The sequence below is a fragment of the Sinocyclocheilus anshuiensis genome, unplaced genomic scaffold, assembly GCF_001515605.1.
Source record: "Sinocyclocheilus anshuiensis isolate Anshui unplaced genomic scaffold, SAMN03320099.WGS_v1.1 scaffold71, whole genome shotgun sequence".
Lineage (NCBI taxonomy): Eukaryota > Metazoa > Chordata > Actinopteri > Cypriniformes > Cyprinidae > Sinocyclocheilus > Sinocyclocheilus anshuiensis.
The window spans coordinates 1,212,930-1,222,260 of NW_015548203.1; the positions used below are offsets into that span (position 1 = coordinate 1,212,930).

At 35.2% G+C, this 9,331-nt stretch overlaps 1 protein-coding gene across 1 annotated transcript in view; it reads right to left on the reverse strand.

Moving 5' to 3' along the window:
* LOC107653428 (metabotropic glutamate receptor 6-like) overlaps window positions 1-9,052 on the reverse strand; it is a 58,128-nt gene extending 49,076 nt beyond the window's left edge. Inside the window, exon 1 of the mRNA XM_016440139.1 lies at window positions 8,715-9,052. The gene's annotated coding sequence lies outside the window, so the exon portion shown is untranslated. The remainder of the gene's footprint in view (window positions 1-8,714) is intronic.
* Between the last annotated feature and the right edge of the window lie 279 nt (window positions 9,053-9,331).

Sequence of the window (9,331 nt, forward strand, 5' to 3'; positions counted from 1 at the left end):
ATACACTATAAAATAGTGTTATATATATATATATATATATATATATATATGGATATAAATATTTATTAAATTATATATTAAACAAAAAAATAACACTTTTCTTTTTAAGAACAATTATTATTGCAATGTTTAAATAAAATAAGAAATATTAGTATTATAAAATTGCACTGTAATACAAATGTAAAAAAGCATATATTAAAAATATTTAAGAAAAATACTACAATAATAATACAAATACAAATATTTATTCTTAATTTCTTAATATCTAGTCTTAATAATTAGTCTTAATTTCTTTTTATTTTAATTTCTATATTGTGATTTTGGTTTTATTTCAATAATTTACGCAGCCCTAATTCTAAATATTAAACTCTTGCATGGAAGTTTTGCATGTACTTTTGACTTGGGCCAGTAAATAATCAACATGTCAGAAGCTTGAAACTTTTTATGTCACTTTTGTCAACCTTTTGAGTTTCAACTCTACATTCTTGCAATGCACATTTCCTGCTGAATTTAGTAGATTCACAACATTTTCATGACAATGATTCTACAATAATGTTACATGGAAAAAGCATTGGAACACTAAAAAAATTTGAATTTCTAGCACTCTCTAACTATTCATGCACAGTGGATAACATATCATAAACAAGACCAGATACAATGTGCTTTAAAGACGCAGGTTTCATTCTCAAAGCGTCCACTGGGAACGGCACTGAACTGAAACGCTGTGAATGGAGAGTGATATAGTCTGGCATGTGGTGAAGCTCCGGGGAATAGAGCCCAACTGCTCTGTGTTTAGTGATTGTAAGACCAGCTGTGGAATGAGTGACTGTCCAAAGGGTTCAAAGGTCAATGAAAGACTGAATTTGTTCAGAAAGCAGAGAGAAAAGATGGAATTGAGCTAAGAATGGGAGAGACTGTAAGCCGGTACAGTGTAAATTATTTCCAGGATTTCACAAGATGTTACTGTAATATTTCACAGTAAATTACATTATTATCACTTCACAGGCTTTAACTGTGATATTTCACAGTATAATAACGTATTCAGAATTTCACTGTGAAAATACTGCAGGCGGGGCAGTTACAGGAAACTACTGTGAATTTGCGCGCGATTTTTCATCCGAGCCCTCGTCTCCGCCGAGGTCTCATCGACGGATTCGGCGGTAAGTGTTAAAATGTCAAATTCTGTCAATTTAATGACTGTTTTTCATATATATTTCTGATAGTGCATGTAATATGAAGCCTTATTTGAAAAAAAAAAGGTAATTATCTGTTAACTTTAACATGAGCTTTTCTTAGAGCTAACAGCGTTCTCTCTTTTCCTGCTATTCTCTCCTCAGCATTTTTTTCTGCGGTGACCACTGGGGAATAAAGTTGTAAAGTAAGCTGTGGCCTTCACCTAGGAAATGTATTTTATATTATCAACCAGATAAATTATACTGTCGTAGATTAGGGCAAAGATAGAGTAAATTAATCTCAAATTAGTAACGTTAGCTGGGCTTCTTCTCAATTTTCTGATGCTGTGTGTGTGATATGGAGGTGCAGCCGTTGCCAGCCGCGTCAAGTGAAAAATGAAGTGCGCATGTCAGTATTCGAATGAAGCTATTGTTTGGGGGGGAAAAACGTTACTCCTTTTGATCGTTTTTGTTTCTGGAATAGAACCGCAATGGTACTTATAATTGGGAGCGTTGCTATGCATGAATGGGATATATAACGTAACAGAAAAACTCGGGTTGTCAACCTTAAAATGCACGGTGTGTGTAGCTAGAAAGCTACTTCACCAACCTGTAACTAGTCACTACTGCTGTAAGGTGGCTAAAACTTCAATACGAGAAAAGTTACCTTTGATGTTGAGAGCGAATAGAAATAAAGCTCTAGTCTATAGGATGATCATACAGTTACTCCGAGATGCAAAGAGAGCTGCACTGGGGAAAGACAAACAATTTCTTAGATTATTTTCAACTATTTTGTCCCTGTGGACTTTCTGAAAATACAATGTTCAACAGTGGACATACATGCTTGTCATCTGCCTGAATCAACAAATTGAAGTATGTCTCTGATGATTTTGTTTCATACATTCTCTGGAACATGGTTATTTAACTAAAATAAAAAAAGATATAAAAAACTCAACTAAAACTAAAAAAATTAAAATTAAATTAAAAGAATTAAAATTAAATATTAAAAATATATTTTTTTAATTTTACTTGATGTACTAAAATAACGATAACTGAAATAAAATGAATAAAACTATAGACATAAAATAAACAAAAGCTACTAAAAAATAGAAAACACAACAACATCACTGAAACTTTAATTAAAATTAAAAGAAAAACAGAAAATATAAAAATAAATACAATTCAAAATATTAATATATTTAATTAATAAAAACTATAATAGTATCTCATTGATACTAAAATAACACTGCTGTGGAAATTACATTTATTTGAAGATAAAGATAAATCCTTTGTCTTACTAGACTAATTTAATAACTAGAAATGTATGCATCCTAACTACATATTTTGTTCTTATTTTTAATAAATAATATTTTTCATAATAAATTGATAATAGTGAATAATATTATTTCTTAAATATTATCATTTGGCAAAGTTTGACTGGAAATGACACATGTTGAGACATAAGCAATATTTTCTTTGCTTTCTTTACACATATACTTTACATATGGCTTACTCTGAATAACCATGTTGAGACATAAGCAATATTTTCTTTGCTTTCTTTACACATATACTTTACATATGGCTTACTCTGAATAACCATGTTGAGACATAAGCAATATTTTCTTTGCTTTCTTTACACATATACTTTACATATGGCTTACTCTGAATAACCATGTTGAGACATAAGCAATATTTTCTTTGCTTTCTTTACACATATATTTTACATATGGCTTACTTTGAATAACTTTTGTTGTATCATTGGTAACCAAATGCATTACTTTTTGAAAAACTTTATTAGGTCAAAAGTAAAAACATGAAATATAACCATAAAAGGCATTTGATAAGTTGCATAAAATGATGAAGGTAAAAAGCTTAATATGATCTTCAGATTTCAGATTTTTACATCACCCCCTGTACTGATTACTGAATCAGACTGCCAAAGTCAAAAACCAACACAATTTTTATACAAACTTGGATTCAAAATGCACAATATTACATTTACTTTATAGAACATACAGTGTAGTGAATGATGTGATAATTTAGCATGCTACTGTGTTAATGTGTCTCATGACATACTGTATGCTGTTTAAAACAACAGGCAGTACATATTGTGCAGTATGCCGTCAACAGTACACAAGAATTCCATTCCGAACACAAGCCATGGTTTATGTACGAGAGTGGAAGGATAAATCATTGGAGCTGCATCTGACAGCTTTCAGAACCTCTTAGTAGCGAGGCATTACATTTTGATGAAAATTTTACATCACACTCCAGAGCACATAGCTGTAGCGGCGGCATCTGCTTTTTGCTGCAGTTGCTTCGAAACTGCAACATCTACTCAGTGACAGGTGTTCAGCAGCAACTTCAGATATCGAACGCTGCTGTTCCAGTTCCTTTTGAGCCCTGATTGCATTTACAGTAGAAACTGGAGATTGGATTTGCTTCGAATAGCCTAATCAAATCCTAAACCGTTCAAATGCTTGCTTCTCGGCCTGCCTGCCTGCCAAAGGGTTTCCCTTTAAATTCATTCAGCTAACAAATCAGATTGAATATCTATAGTCTCCCTTACTGTTATCGACAATTTTTTCCCTTACATGATCTGGAGATGTGTGTGCTTGAGTGTACCAAAGCACCCCACTGCTATTTCTGAAATTAAAAGACATGTTTAATATTGCAAACTAATTGTTTTGAAAGTGGGTTCATTTCCTCATGAGAAGTAATTTGATTCTGGGTTGGCACTGAAGTGGCAGTGGCACGATGTCAGACGATAATCGAAGGAGACAAGCTCTTCCCTGCACTCTCTCTGGTAAATATCATTTTCACGGTGATAAAACATCATTTGAAGCTGTTAAACATAATGGGCTGTTTCAATAATCCATGGTGGCATCATCTACTCACAGTAATCACTGTTTGTGAAGGGCTGCGTACGGTTGGCACTCGCAGTGCAGCGAACGCATTCGGTAATGTGGCATTAAAGTAAACGCAAGATCGCTTTGTGCATTCAAACCTGTAAACAAGCAATAAAAGCCACCAATGAAAAGCCCACCCCAAGTGAATGATAAAAAGCAGCATGTTTATGAGGCATTTCAAAGGGAGAGGAAAGCACTTTCTAAATCATTTGCACATCAGAGACAGCTAATATACAGTCAATAATAGCAGTCTGCAGACTATTATACTGGATTTCTGTCATTCACTGCGAGTTTCTTTGCTTTTCCTTCAATATATGCAATTAACTTAAGTATTATATGACTCTGTGGACTTGATTTAAAGTAGGAAGATTGGCCTCTGCAAAAAAAACAAAAAAATCATTTCTTATCACAATTTCTTTAATCCCTCTGCCAAAAACATGATATATTTTTATATCATGTTCAACCAAATTCCCAATTTCATTTCGTAGTCTGCGAACAGAGTCTCAGTTAATGCTTTTTAAAATTCATCAGCTGAAACTATTAATGCCCATTCGGGTGTCTGGGCTGGTGACAAATGGTGAGGTCATTCCCAGCGTGACATACTTACTCAAGATAATGTGATCACTCTTCAGAAATGAAGGGCTGGAATAATGGATAATACAACAAATCATTGGGGGCCTTTTTTCCTTGGTAATAGACCTAAATCTTGCAGCTGATATCCATTAGGAGCCGTTAGAGAGAAGTTTGAGAGAACTCGTTCCGAAATGATAGACTAGACAGAGTCAAAGTGACCCAGCACAAAAAACGGTGTCAATGTACCTGGATTAAGATGGACCATTCTGCAACAATAAGGTCAGCGGTTCAGAAATAAGCTTTGCAATAGACTGTCCATAATAGTTGTAACAGACACGGGGAATATTTTGAAACCTCATTCATCTTCTTGTTCAGGAAATAATGGAATGAGGAAATTCAGCAAATCCCGCATTGTGATATAGATGCGCAGCAAAATACAGCCAAGTCTGAAATGCCGCACACTTTGGTGACGTAATGGTGCATTAAATGGCAGGTAATAGTCCGCATCAGGCAAAAGGGCGCATCGAGGGAGTGCCGCGGCCTATAAGAGATCCTTTCAGAATCACAAAATGGCAAATGAGACACGCTACGGTCTCTGTGGATTCACTGACACATACAAGGGACGACCATCACAACAAATATACTTCAAGAGTGCAATTTGGGACATAGTCTATGTTGAACAACCAATGCCACTGTACATGCACGGCTTTTTGGTTACAAAATGTAACCACTAAAACAATCTTATAAGGATGTGCGATATTTGGGATTTTCTTGCTACCTAATCAGCATTCTGGAAAACCCAAATATAGAGTGCCGGAGTGAAGACACATTTTTGTAAGCCAACCCGGAAGTTACCATCACCCTGGTTCCCCAGACAAAACGCAAGTTCCATTGGCTTTTGGATTATTGCAGGAAATATAATTCTTACACGTTTAATCTTCACAAATGAACACAACATTTATAAATGTTGGCGCTAAGCATAGGCTATAAACGAACACATGATCACATGACTTTAACGTCACCACCAATAAGCTGCCGACAACTCTTTCAATTTTTATCTAAAAACATTTAACTTGAACATTTTAGAATAGTTTGAATGAGTGCTATTATAAACACAAAGAGGCTGTATAGACAGACAAGTAAGTAGATGAGTTTACCGGTTCGGCATGGTAACGTTTAACGTCCCTGACAACCTCTGCCTTTTTCAAGACAACTAAAGCATTTTTTTTTTTTTTATCAAATGGGGGTATTATTGATGTATTTTATCTTAGAATAAAATGTGAAAATATCTTGAGCTTGTATTCACCACCAACCAAGGCATTAAACCAAAAGTCCATTAAAAAAACTCACTGACTTCAGCATGATTTTTTTAGGCTAACTCACATTATCGATTTCAAACACTCAGTCCTTTCTATATTTCCTCAAGCCCCCTTTGGCAGGAGTTTGATTGACAGGTGATCTGATCAATCATAACGCTGAATCTGCCTTTTTGTCCGACAAACAAACCAGTCAGGAAAGTAGATTAACGTCGGCGGACTTGAAATTGAGAAATGGCGTGTATTGATGTCTTTTGAAACAAATACCTTCTGATGTTCATTCATGTTTATTTTGTGCTAGAGGTGATCAGCTCACGTGCCGCTTGAGCGATCTGTCACGACACAGATCCACAAATCGGTATTCATTGTTTGAATTTCTTTAAAAAATGACGAAATTTGAAAGCCGAATCTTTGTTTCATACCAAAAGTAACCTGCTCTGTCTTGTCTGTTGGCACGTTGTCAGTTTCCTCTTTGCTCCGTGATGTGTTTTTCACTGCGTCAGAACATGATGCGTGGTGTGAGAGCAGCATGGCTTGTCAGACGTAGCAACAGTAACTAAGGGAGGCGGGTCTTTCCAAAGGGTCAGTTGACCCTTATGTAAAGTTCTTACTGTAACTCTTTTTTTATATTCTTCACTGTAAAAACAAAAAAAGGTTTTCAAAGTTGGAAATAAAACAAAGATTACTGGAGTATGTTTTACAAAAAAAATACTATTTCAGTCTTTCTATTTTAAAATGTCATGTTTAATTCAATGTGTTACTTGCGGTTTCTTTGGTATTTTGTGAAATTTACAATTGTGCAATTTCTGAGTACTGTTTCAAAGCCAGTTCTTTCATTTATTTTCAAATTTTTATTAATTTTATTTATTTTGCTATTATTGTTGTTGCTTTGTTTGTTCTCCTTGCTGTGTATATTGTGTTAAAAAATAAAATACATACAAAATCATGAATTTTTCCCATCTGCTTAACATCATGGCTCAGAACAGTCACTAGTGAAGAGATTATAGCCTATGCATTCTTGTGGCGCCATCAGCCATTCAGAGTTGTCATTACGTAATTTTCTTGCTGATCAAGAGTAATTAGTCTCACCATATACAGCTTTTATGGCTCAGGTGATTGGGGGTAAAAATAAAAATCTCCTGCATAAGGAAATAAGCACTCGCAATGTGCAAAAAAAATATATAAATCACTTCTGTCATAAAGGATTTCACATGAACTCTTGCGGATTTTTCTAGGGCCATCTCACAGAGCACACACATTATCAGATGAAGATCACACACTGTGAATTCTTGACATTATGTGAGAGGGCACAGGGAGCAGCTACAACACTTTTGCAAACATCCCTGACGACATATGACATTGTTCACACAAACGGAAGACTTTTAAATGCTGACCTCTCATGCACAGAAGCATGACACAGCCGACAGGGGGTTCAGTGCTGCAATGATAATTCAAAGAGACTCGACAGACCTCATAGCATGGAGTAGGAAGCTAGGAATTCATCCCACAGGACATGGAAAGCAGATAAAAGGAGCTTCAAGACAAATGCACAAAAGAGCACAAAAGTCATCTACATTGCAATGAGTGTCAAAGCCTTACAAGAGCTACTTAACTCCTCTTTTGTGTTTAATCGTGATGGACACGTCAAAGCCTATGATAATCTACATTATGAAATAATGCATGCATTAATGCAAACCTTCAAATACTTATGCATATAGTGATCACTACCCACTAAATTCTGCATAACAGAGGCATATCAAATAAAAAAAAGCCAAACAGAATTGAATTGTTGATAAATCACACATTATTAAATGTGAACAAAATTATTATGGCTTTTTTCCCAACAAGAGAGATTGAGATTGCTCTGTTTGGACTATATGCAAACATTGTGGAATATCTGTTATTTCAGCAGCATTTGAATGACAGATTCATTTACAGTCACTATTAAGATAGCATAAATACATTTAAAACATGATGGGAATGACAGAAAAAAAAAAAAGTCGAATAAGGGGTAGCTTATTCAACTTTGTAACAACGACCATCAGTCACTTAAAAAAAAAAAGTGTTACATTATACAATGCCCAACACATTTGTTTTGCCAATGCACTTTTACAAAATGTAAAATGATACAGAGATATAATCTGATAATGGTAAATAATAAATATATTATGTATATATATGTCATAATGTATATCATAGTACTGAATGATTACCATATGCATTTACCATATTCAAGGTATGTTTATTGTACTTCAAAGAATACGATAGTATGACCAATACTAGTGCCCCAAAATATGTTTCTTTGTCCCAAAAACCATTTATAATGATGGAACCAGATGGCATTACCATGGTACTTTGATATAAGGTGCTGAATCCTAAGTACTGTATATTCATGAAGCATTTACTCCAAGGCTCTTCAAGGAATACTACAGTATTATCATCATAGCAGTGTCCAAACCATGGTAATACCATGGTACCTGATTGATATTCACCATAGAATTAATTTAGTACTGCATTTACATCGTTTTTAACAGTTGTACATGTAGGATTGTACATAAAATAAAATGAAGGGGAAAAAAACACTAATACCATGGCATTTTTGTCCGTGCACTGTGTAAATGTTATAATAACTTAAAAAATACAAATTGATAGAAAACCGAATAAACTTTGTGGAAGCAAACGACATAGGCTATTGTAAAAACACTGCACGACACAAATATAAACATTATAGTCCGATTTTGTACCTGTTCATCCTGATGTTGAACTTTCTCCAGGAGTCTGTCGAGACATCCACGACCTCTCCTCAAACCCTCGAAGACATTACGACTCGCTCAAACCACCTGAAGCTTTTGGCAGTTGTTTAGTTCACCTATGACCTGCTGAGATCACCTATGACCTGTTTCCAGAAAGCCCAGAGCTCTTCTTCATCGTCTCATTCATTCAGTCGTGCGTTCCGCAGCTCCGTCCGCGTCCTCGCGCGCGCTCTCTGCCTTTTCACCATGAAATGAGCTTCGTATCGAACATAAAATATTTCTCAACACTGTGCCGCTTCTAATCTCTATCAAATCTCTTAAAAGCTCGATTCCCCCTCCCCTCCCTCTCTTGCGCTCTCTCTCCCTCTCTCTCTTCATGTATGCTGTCGTGCAGTTTGTGCTGGTCACTCTAGTCCTCATGCTCTGTTTGGGGTGTTGCTGTTTATTTTAATTTCTTCTACTGTACTTTTCTACAATATTTTTTGCTGGGGACCTGTTAGGCTACTTTGTGATAAAACGTGGGGATGAAGCTTCAACAGACATTTACTGTGTTTTGATTAGCTCAGAAAAAAAGCCTATTGAAGTCTAGTTTAAAACATGTAATTACT